We start from the raw sequence: 12,224 nt of genomic DNA on the forward strand, positions 1-12,224 counted from the left end.
AATGTTTAAATTATCTGAATTTATATCCTTCTTGACCTTTAAGATTTCTTACTGATCCTACTAAGGAAGAAATCCTTTTCCTAGACCCCTCTTATGTTGGGTTTGGAGCCTGCAAAGTAAACTGACAAAGGACAGATGAACAAGAGAAAAAAAAATTTTATTCAATTGCATATGGGAATTCATAAAAGAAGTAGCTCATAAATGACTAAAATTAGGAGTTTATATCGCCAACTTCAGAAAGGGAAGAGATGGAGGGGAGAAGAGCCTTCTATGGTAGAATAAGTGGGTTCAAAGGAAAACAAACAGAATATAAGAAGGTTTGTGATAATCATTTTTATGCAGATGCAATATTACTTTTTGTCTTTCTCATGGCAATCTAATACCCTCAGAGAAGAGAGGACATTTATAGTAGTTTCATTCTCAGACATTCCTGCCTTTAAAGAGATAGGGAAAGCTCTTAAAAGACTTCTGTATCTGAGGACTCTCAAATATGTGTTTACTTTAGAATAATCATCATATTAATTTGAGGAGTTCAATGGGTCTCCACAACCCTATCTAAATTGTTCTCAGAGCAAATTCTTACTCAGAAACGAAATACTCTGGCATGTTGTTCTTTTTCTTTGCTTTCCTAAAATCCCCCATCTCATATTTTTTTAATTATTCTGATAAACATCCTAATTTTTTTTTTCTGTTTCTTGTTAGGCTTCATTTTTTGCATAGTCCTTTCTCTGGGCCTTTGTTATTTGCACAATTTTTGTTATCTTGCCTACCTCCACTTGTGCTTTTTTCTCTCCCTCCCTTGTTTTCTTTTACTGACTTCCCTATTGATATGGCCACTACCCTTGTTCTCTTGTTTTTTCTTGTTCTACTTTTACCTTCCATTTACTGTTTCTCTTTACCTTTCCACCTTGATTAAACATTGTCTCTTGATTTTAGTTTCTTCTCATTCATTTTCTTTCACTTTTTCCACTGATCTTTTCATTTATTTAAACATTGTTTAAATTTATTTTTTATTTTTAAAAGTTTTTACCTGAACTCCAGGTAGTTAACATACAGTATAATATTAGTTTCAGGTGTAAAATTTAGTGATTCAACACTTCCATATAACACCCAATGCTCAGTACAACATTCTCTTTTTATACTGCCTTGTTTTCATGTTCATGTTTCTTGCCTTTTCATTTTTCTCTAATCTAAAAAATAAAATTTGCACACAAATTTTCAAAATCAGTGTAACAAAGTGGTTTAGACTTTGTGGAAAGTTGCATTAAATGTTAAATATGGTTGATACTTGACACTTTATGATATTGAGTATTCTGATTTATAAATGTCCTATACACTGCTACTGATGAAGGGTAGTTGGAAGACAGGCAAACAGGTTCTAAGAGGAAACCACCCTTAAAAGGATTTTGCACCACTCTGAAAGGAGCCCTTCATTCTTTCCCTTATGATAGATAAGTGACAAAAACCTGACTGGACACAGGCATAGGGAGAGTTAATCAGATTAAAACAAAGCCTATCAACAAGCCCATAAAAACCCCTAGATTTAGAAACTCTGGTGGCAATTCTCTCAGGTCCCTCCCTCCTTGGGAGGCTTGTATTGTCACTTTGCTATTACTCAACGAACATTGCTTTGCTGCCCACCACTCTGCCTGGTCTACTTCTTCATTCTTTGAAGTAGTGTGACCATCAAATAAGGGGACTGATGAAGAAGTCCTATAACATTACTATTTTTTCCTAACATCTTTCAATTGATTTGTACAATTTTATTCTAGAAATTCTGCCACAGATTTGAAATTATCATAATATTACTGTCATTCTTAATCTTATAGTTTCTAAAATTACATAGTCTAGCTACAGAAATACCAGTTAAAAGAAGTAGCTGTGTTACCAACTGTAATACTTTTCTCAAGAGTTTTAAACTTACTTTCAGGGTAGACCATACTATTGTTGCGGTTTTGGAATACAGGTGAGGTTCAGTGGGGTGGAGTCCAGAGCCCAAGACCAAGAAAGAATTCCTGAGAAGTCTTTGGTGCAAAATGGTGATTTATTAAAGCATGGGGATAGGACCTATGGGCAGAAAGAGCTGCTGTCGGCGGGGGGGGGGGGTGTTGTGAGGGGTGGCTGATTATATACTATGGGGTTGGGGAACATAAGAAAAAGGGAGAGTTTAAAAGAACATTCACAGGATAAAGAGGACATACAAAATACAGAGGCCTTGCCATTGTCAGGTTAAGGCTGTTTTTCCCTATAACAAGGTATTAACATTAAGATAGTTGGAAGATTTTGATTTGAATCTCCCTGATGGCTAACGATGATGAACATAAAAAATGTTCATCATCGTTAGCCATCAGGGAGATTCAAATCAAAACCACATTGAGATACCACCTTATACCAGTTAGAATAGCCAAAATTAATAAGACAGTAAACAAGTATTGGAGAGGATGTGGAGAAAGGGGAACCCTTTTACACTCTTGGCGGGTGTTAGGTCACCCAATAATGGGTCCATGATTAAAGGAATGAGACTGATATAAAGCGAAGGTCAAACAAAGTTTATTTCGCGCCAAGCATCAAGAATCAAACTGACCAGCCAGGGCCGCGCCTCTTACAGAGAGGGGTGAATTTTCTCTGTTTCACAGACTAGCTTTTAAGGGCAAAGGCCATGCTATCAGGCCTGGCCACGCACAGGTAGCCAGTGAAATTGTAACACAGAGAGAAAGCTGCACAGTGATGCTAGGTGACCAATTGAATTACAATTTACCCTATACTAGACATTTGACCTAATCTATCACCTTGGTTAGAATTGGCACCCCAAAGGCTCCCAAAGGGCAGGGGCCCATACTCCTTGATAGAGAGACAGTATGCAACCCCCGCACTGATCGGATGTTTCCACCTGGCCTGACCCACCCTTGTATCTGGGCTTTGTTACCTGGAGCTGGTTTCCAGGACTTGTTTTTAAGTAAATCCCCTGGGGAAAGGGGAGCAGGGACAGTTTAAGGGTTAAACAACAAGGTTATTGTTTAAGCTTAATGGAAGCCTCTTGCTAAATAGGTCCTTACAGTGGGAATGCAAGTTGGTATAGCCATTTTGGAAAACAGTGTGGAGATTCCTTCAGAAATTAAAAAATAGAGCTACCCTATGACCCTGCAATTGCACTACTGGGTATTTACCCCAAAGATACAGATGTAGTGAAAAGAAGGGCCATATGTACCCCTATGTTCATAGCAGCAATGGCCACAATCGCCAACCTATGGAAAGAGCCAAGATGCCCTTCAACAGATGAATGGATAAAGAAGATATGGTCCATATACACAAAGGAATATTATGATCCTATCATAAAGGATGATTATGCAACTTTTGTATCAACACAGATGGGACTGCAGGGTGAAATGCATCTGTGTATGCTGAGTGAAATCAGTCAAACAGAGAGTGAATTATCATATGGTTTACTTACTTGTGGAGCATAAGGACATTAGAAGGACATTAGAAGAAGAAAATGAAAAGTAAACTGGAGGGGGTGATGAACCATGAGAGACTGTGGACTATGAGAAACAAACTGAGGGTTTTAGAGGAGAGGGATGGAGGGTTGGGTGAGCCTGGTGGTAGATATTAAGGAGGCACACATGGGGGAGACAAGATGGCGGGGAAGTAGGAGGAGGCGCCCTTTCAACCTGTACCCTAAAGTGAGCTGATTACCTTCCAAAGAACTCCGATCACCCACGAAATCAGCCTGAGGCCAGAATTATACACGTCTGGATCTCTACTGGAGCAGAAGACGCCAGTGGGCAGGTAAAGCAGAGTGGAAAAGTCGGACTGATATCGGAAGATAAACAAAAGGGGGAGGGAGCCACCAGAGGCGACCCATTGGAAAGTAATACCCCAATACGAGAGTGCCCTGCGTCTGGGGACCAGCATTAACTCTGGAGTCTGGTAGAAAGCACTCAGAAAGAGCAAAGGATCACCGGGGGAAGGGGGGATTGTGGGAATCGGGTCTTAGGGTCGGGGCTTAAGTCCCCAGACCCAGGACAGCCACCCCTGGTGCAGAGCCAGAGAGTGCGACAGAGAAACCAGGTCTCGGTCCCTGAACCACCAGCACGCCTGAGAGTGCGTGGCGCCTGGCTCCGTGAGGGGCTGGGAGCCTCGCCAGCCAACAGAAGCACAGCCTTTTTGTAGTCCCCACGCCAGTGCCCTGCCATGCCATCAGAATCCAAGTCGTGCCCCACGCCCTCCCCTGAGAGAGGTGCACAAAAACGCCAGCTGGGTGCTCTCGGACCAGAAAGACCAGGCACTCCCAGCCTGGGCCAGCAGGAAAATCTCAGTGTGTGATCGCTGCTTGGAACTTCTCTGGCAGTCTGGAGCTGCCCAGACAGGCCCCGCTGCCATGGTTTTGGGTACAAGCAAAAAACCCTGAGTCCCCAGGGACCACGACTGGAAACCTGCTCTGCCAGCGGCCAAGGGGGGATTTATTTGGGCCCTGCAGCCAGACTGAGGCTTCTCTCTGAGAAGGAGGTCAGGGTGCAGTTTGCTTTCCTCTAAACCTACAAAAACCATCAAAAGCGGTCAAGGCGAGAGAGAAAAAAAAAAAAGTGAACAAATATAAGGAGGCACATATTGCTTGGAGCACAGGGTGTGGTACATAAACAATGAATCTTGGAACACTGAAAAAATTAGATTAAATAATAAAAAAAAAAAGATAGTTGGGAGATTCCTGGAAGAATATCACACGTGTCTTACCAAGGAGTCGGGGGTGGGAGGAGGTTACAGGGTGTCAGCTTCTGCTCTGTCCTCAGCTTGCCTTCCCTTTCGTCATCACACAGGGACAGGACACATGGGCAGAAAGAGCTGCTGCACTGGCATTGTAAGGGGTGACTGGTTATATACTATGAGATTGGGGGAGGTAAGGAAAAAGGGAGGTTTTGAGAAAGAGCTTTCATATGTTAAAGAAGATTCACAGGACACCAGAAGTCCTGCTTTTGTCCAGTTAAGGTTGTTTTCCATCTAGAGGAATTAACATGAAAATAGTTGAGAACTTCCTGGAGGAATATTACACTCTGCCCACTTCAAGTATCTGCAATGGGCTGCAGGTTATAAGGACATTTAATAGTATTTACATTTCCTTTTGGAAGCTAGGCCATTGATAGAAATGCTTTGTTCTTATGGATCACTCCCATCCAAGTACTAAGACATTTGTAAACTGAGGGACACTCAGTGTTAGGGCCATTATTAAATGAAACAAGACTGAGACAAAGTGAAAGTTATTTAAAGCTTTATTTTAATGTAAGTATTAGAAGTTAGACTGAGTGGTCAGGGGAACGAGACTGAGACAAGGTGAAGTCATGCAAAGCTCTATTCTATGCTAAGCATTAGAAGTTAGACTGATTGATCAGGGGAACAAGACTGAAACAAGGTAAAAGTTATGCAAAGCTCTATTCTATGCCAAGCATTAGAAGTCAGACTGACCGGCCAGGGCTGTCTCTGAAGAGAGCGACCACCCCCAGCTTACAGGCTCAAGAATCGACTGACTGACTGGTCAGGGCCATCTCCGAAGAGGGCGACTCCTCCCCATTTAACAGACTATCTTTTATAGAGCAAAAGTCTGGCCACACATAGGTGGCCAATAAAATGTAGTCATGTTAGGTCACACGCAGGTGGCCAACTGAATTACAATTTACCCTATAGTAGCTGTTTGAACTAACCTATTACTTTGGTCAGAACTGGTGCTTAAGGTTGGCGCCCAAATGGCAGGGTTTACATTCTTTGGTGGTTAGGGAAAAAGTATGTGTGTTTCTTACTGATTGGATGTCTCCACCTGGCCTGACTTTTACTTGTATTCTGGGCTCTGTTATTAGGAACTAGCTGACCATATTTTACTGGTTTCCCAGACTTGCTTCTAAGTTTCTCTGGGGGGAAGGGGAAGGGTCAGTTTTACTGCACAAACAAAAAAATGGCTTTTAACCACAGTGGAGTCACTCTGGCTAAATAGGTCCTTACACTCAGGTCTTGCAGGACTGTGATTTCTGAAAGCTAACTATTTGTTTTTCCTTTCCTTAGCTTTAGGACAGCCAGGAATGCATGAGGAATGTCACATATATGTGGGGGGGGGGCATTATGGGGTGTCAGCTTCTGCTTTGTCCTCAGCTTGCTTTCTGTTCCTTCATCATCATCAGTGAATAATAACAGTCACACTTTTGGTTTTGGGAATGCTTATCTTTCTTTGAATTCTTTACCACATGTTAGGAGCTAAAAGGCAATAAAAAATGGGGACATGGTAGTGGTACGCTTTTTACATATCTCACTTAAAAGAGAATTAGTTAGTTGAGTTTCATAATTTGTTGGTTTGTCTATGTCTACATTAGCTAGCTACCTTTCATAAATTTAAAATCTCCTTTGTATCTATAATACACTGTAGGGTTTAGTTTTATCATAAATGCATGTTAAATATATATGAATGTAAATTTCTTATTTATTAAAACGTTATGTGCCTTTTGTCCTCAAGATATTGTCCTCAAGATATTGGTATGGATAACTATGTTAAGAGATTTCTTAAAGATGAGCTATTTTAGCATTTCTGGGAAAATTTATCTTGTTTATAATATTTTACCCTTTTTTAGACCTTGGTGCATATAGTCTACCTTATTTATATGTATATTTACATTTATTATTGAGAAGAAATTAATAGAACATAAAATTCACCAACTTATTTTGTGTCATTCAATGGAACTTACATTTGCAATGTTGTGCAATCACAACTCCTCTTAAGCTTCAAAACATTTCATCACACCCAAAGAAAACCACAGAATCTCCAATCACTCCTCTGTCCCTCTCTCCATTCCCTGGCAACAAATGTCTGCTTTCTGTCTACAGATTAATGCATTTGGGGATATTTCCTATATAGAGTCAGATCATATGTGATTTTTGAGTCTAGACTCTTTCCCTTCTTTGCTGGACTCTCTCAAGTGTGCAGTCATGCAAGTGTTGTCATGTTAGGGGTGGGCTAGAAAAAGGCTGGTGTCCCATATGGGTCAAATTTTGCTTAGAATGCAATAGGCTCACATAAAATTCTAGAAAAAACTTCTTCCATGTGCCCTGCTCATCCTCTAATAAGTGAGGGTGTTTCATGTGCTGGTATGGTGGGTTCATAGCAAAGCAAAAAGCAAGCCTTGCCCCCAAGGCTTTCATCAGGAGGCTGGTCATGTCATACTTGCTCCACACTGACTTGCCAAAGCATGTCAAAGGCCAAACTATATTCAAGGTATGGACAAAGGGCCATCTCTCGAGTGGAGCTACAAAGTCCCTATATAATGTATACAAGGAAGGGAAGAATTTACAGGCATTTTTATAGTCCAGCACTTCAGGGATCAAGAGCCATTGAGATGTGAGCAACTGGAGACAGAGAGTAGAGAAAATTGCATAGAGGAGTATTGCCCCTCTAGAAAGAAATGACTCAAGAAATGTGGAAGAAAGACAGTATATTTACATGTTTATGGAGAAATTTTTATAATGCACGAGGGAAAGGATAACAGAAGAGAGGGTCTTAAGCAAGAAGGAGCGTTCCAGATTTATTGCATGGTGGATGGATTAGTTATGATTAGAAACATAGACAATTTATTCATAATACCCAGGGAGAAGGGCGCATTTCTGAGCAAGGATATTAAAAGGGATTGATGTAGTGGCGGGATCTTCTGAAGTAGTCTTTTGATTGCTTAGTTTTCTATGGAATATGGAGTTCATTGATGGGTGAATAAAGAAAATGAGATGATTTTACATATATAAAATATAATATGTACATATATTTCATAATATGTACATATATGTGTGTATACATATTATACACACATATATACACATACATATATATACATATTATATATACACACACATATATACACATATATAATGCCTGAAATATATGTACATATTATATTTTATATATGTGTATGTGTACACATATATATATAATGATGAAATGAGGATAAAAATAAGTACATAAAATAAGTCATACAGTAAAAAACAAGTATGTATGATTTCATATATATGTTCGATCAGAAAAATAAATAAATAAACTGAACCCATAGATAAAAAGAATAGATTGATGATGAACATTTTTTCATGTGTCTGATAGCAATTTGTATGTCTTTATTGGAGAACTATGTGTCCATATCTTCTGCGCATTTTTTGATACGACTGTCTGTTTCGTGTGTGTTGAGTTTGAGGAGTTCATTATAGATCCTGGATATCAACCTTTTATCTGTACTGTCATTTGCAAATAACTTCTCCCATTCCGTGGGCTGCCTCTTTGTTTTCTTGATTATTTCCTTGGCTGTGCAGAAGCTTTTGATTTTGATGAAGTCCCAAAAGTTCATCTTCGCTTTTGTTTCCTTTGCCTTTGGAGACATATCTTGAAAGAAGTTGCTGTGGCTGATATCGAAGAGATTACTGCCTATGTTCTCCTCTAGGATTCTGATGGATTCCTGTCTCACATTGAGGTCTTTTATCCATTTTGAGTTTATCTTTGTGTACGGTGTAAGAGAATGGTCGAGTTTCATTCTTCTACATATAGCTGTCCAGTTTTCCCAGCACCATTTATTGAAGAGACTATCTTTTTTCCACTGTATATTTTTTCCTGTTTTGTCGAAGATTATTTGACCATAGAGTTGAGGGTCCATATCTGGGCTCTCTACTCTGTTCCACTGGTCTATGTGTCTGTTTTTATGCCAATACCATGCTGTCTTGGTGATCACAGCTTTGTAGTAAAGCTTGAAATCAGGTAACGTGATGCCCCCCATTTTATCTTTGTTTTTCAACATTTCTGTAGCGATTCAGGGTCTCTTCTGATTCCATACAAATTTTAGAATTATTTGCTCCAGCTCTTTGAAGAATACCGGTGGAATTTTGATCGGAATAGCATTAAAAGTATAGATTGCTCTAGGCAGTATAGACATTTTAACAATGTTTATTCTTCCGATCCAAGAGCATGGAATGGTCTTCCATCTTTTTGTGTCTTCTTCAATTTCTTTCATGAGTGTTCTGTAGTTCCTTGAATACAGATCCTTTACCTCTTTGGTTAGGTTTATTCCCAGGTATCTTATGGTTCTTGGCCATCAGGGAGATTCAAATTAAAACTACATTGAGATATCACCTTACACCAGTTAGAATGGCCAAAATTAGCAAGACAGGAAACAACACATGTTGATGTGTTGGAGAGGATGTGGAGAAAAGGGAACCCTCTTACACTGTTGGTGGGAATGCAAGCTGGTGCAGCCTCTTTGGAGAACAGTGTGGAGATTCCTCAAGAAATTAAAAATAGAACTTCCCTATGACCCTGCCATTGCACTCCTGGGTATTTACCACAAAGATACAGATGTTGTGAAAAGAAGGGCCATCTGTACCCCAATGTTTATAGCAGCAATGGCCACGGTCGCAACTGTGGAAAGAGCCAAGATGCCTTTCAACAGACAAATGGATAAGGAAGATGTGGTCCATATACACTATGGAGTATTATGCCTCCATCAGAAAGGACGAATACCCAACTTTTGTAGCAACATGGATGGGACTGGAAGAGATTATGCTGAGTGAAATCAGTCAAGCAGATAGAATCAATTATCATATGGTTTCACTTATTTGTGGAGCATAACAAATAGCATGGAGGACATGGGGAGTTAGGAGAAGGGAGTTGGGGAAAATTGGAAGGGGAGGTGAACCATGAGAGACTATGGACTCTGAAAAACAATCTGAGGGTTTGAAGGGGTGGGGGGTGGGAGGTCGGGGTACCAGGTGGTGGGTATTATAGAGGGCACGGATTGCATGGAGCACTGGGTGTGGTGCAAAAATAATGAATACTGTTATGCTGAAAATAAAAAATAAATTTTTTAAAAAAAGACATGTCTCTAAGGCAAGGGTAACAAAAACAAAAATGAACTTCTGGGGTTTCATCAAGAGCAAAAGCCTTTGCACAGCAAAAGAAACAGTCAACAACACTAAAAGGCAACCTATCGAAAGGGAGAAAATATTTACAAATGCCTTATTACATAAAGGGCTTGTATCCAAGATCTATAAATAGCTTATCAAACTCAACACCCCAAGAAACAAAGAATCTAGTCAAGAAATGGGTAGAATACATGAACAGACATTTCTCCAAAGACACAGAAATGTCCAACAGACATGAAAAAATGTGCCACATCACTTGGCATATGATGATGATGCAATTGGGATATTACTCAGCCATCAGAAAGGATGAATACCCACCATGTACATTGACATGGATGGAACTGGATGGTATTATACTAAGTGAAATAAGTCGATCAGGAAAAAGGCAATTTTCATGTGGTTTCCCTCATATACAAAATATAATAAACAGTGCAGAGAACAGTAAGGGAAAGAATGGAAAACTGAATGGGGAGAAATCCAAAAGGGAGACATACCATGAGAGACTCTTACCTATGAGAAAAAAAATAAGGAGAGAAGGATGGAGGAATGGGCTAACTGGGTGATGTACATTAAGGAGGCAGGTGATGTGATGAGATCTGGGTTTTCTAGGCAACTGATGAATCACTGAACACTGCATCTTAAACTAATAATATACTCTGTGTTGGCTAATTTAATTTAAATTTTAAAAATCATCAATCCTTATTCCTGTAAGTATTTCAACATATGTAATAAATTTGGGTTACTAATGAAGAAAAAAAAAAAGAATAGATTGGTGTTTGCCTAATTTGGGGTCAGGGGTTTGGAGAAATAGATGACATGGTCAAAGGGTACAAATTTCCTGTTATAAAAGAAATAAATTATGGAGTTGTAGTGTGTAAACTGGTGACTATAATTAGTAATACTGTACTATATATATGAAAGTTGCTAAAAGAATAGAACTTAAATGTCACAACAAGAAAGAAAATTTGTAACTATGTGTGGTGATGAATGCTAACTAGACCTATTGTAATCATTTTGCAAAATATACAAATATTAAATTTCATATTGTACATCTGACACAATATTACACATCAATTATATGTCAATAAAAACATGCAGCATGGCATCAATATAACATTGACAGAGTATATGTTGATGGTTTGAGACTAGAGAAAATGTTTTGAAGTAGTCATCAAGAGAAGTGGGAAAGTGAACACAATAAAAATGGTTTAGAAAATTACAATTATTTCCAGGCTGAGGTAGAGCTCACTGGACTTACTATTGAGGAATTTGATATAAATTCATATACACTATTTTGTGTTTTTCTCCAGCTTTGTTTATCTGACCAGGATGCCATGGATGAAGCAAAATAGTAGATTTAATGTGGGTTGTCTTTTGTGTGACGAGGAGTATGAAGTAGGAAAAAAGTGATGTAATCACATATTTTTGCTGGTGTGATGATGCTGGATCGTGGAAGTTTAGGCAAGGAGGAAAAGCTCTGAAAATGTTATGGAGAGTGCACATTTCCACCTCCTGATGATGACAAAGTAATATTAAAGTTAGAGATTAGGTAGACTAAGCTGGAAATGGGTGGTAATAGAACATGAGATGCTTGAAAACGACATTGATAATGACAACAGCTAGTGTGTAAGCAGGAGAGAGTGGATGAGGTTGGGAGTGAGATAGGAGAGAGATCACAAATGTAAGAGGCTGAGGTTATGCTAATCCATTGGCATGGATCTACAAGTACTAATACATAGCATGAGTTGAGTTAGGGAAGCTAGGGAGGTGAGTGACTTGGGTCAGCATATTATTTCCACCAGGACACTTATGGATATAGACTGATAGCAAATCTTTCAAAGCTGGAGAGATGGAAAATTATCTGCAAGCATTCAGAATCAAAGAGAACATTTCCCCATATAAGCCTGGTCAAACAGAGGAGAGGGGAGACAAAGATCCCAATACCCGAAAGAATCTCAAGTGAAGCAGTGGCTTCAGAGTAGAATAAAGAAATGAAGCAAATTTTCAGAACTTGGGTAAGGGATCCAATGAACTGTCCATGTGCTAAAATATATTCAGTGTGTGATTGGTAGAGTTGGAGTTGGGGAAGCATGAGGAGTAGGGTCAGGAATAGGTATTTACAGAGCCTAATGATTGTATGCAACTCCGGGGATGAAGTCTTCTGGTGAATGACAGTAAAAATGATGAGTGTCATCTATAGTATAAACATAATAATAAACATTAAAATACATTAAAATTTTCAGTTTTATATGACAAAAGATGAAAGTGCATTCAAAACACAGAAATGAAGTTCAGGGGGC

The sequence above is a fragment of the Neovison vison genome, chromosome 1 (genome assembly GCF_020171115.1).
Source record: "Neovison vison isolate M4711 chromosome 1, ASM_NN_V1, whole genome shotgun sequence".
NCBI lineage: Eukaryota > Metazoa > Chordata > Mammalia > Carnivora > Mustelidae > Neogale > Neogale vison.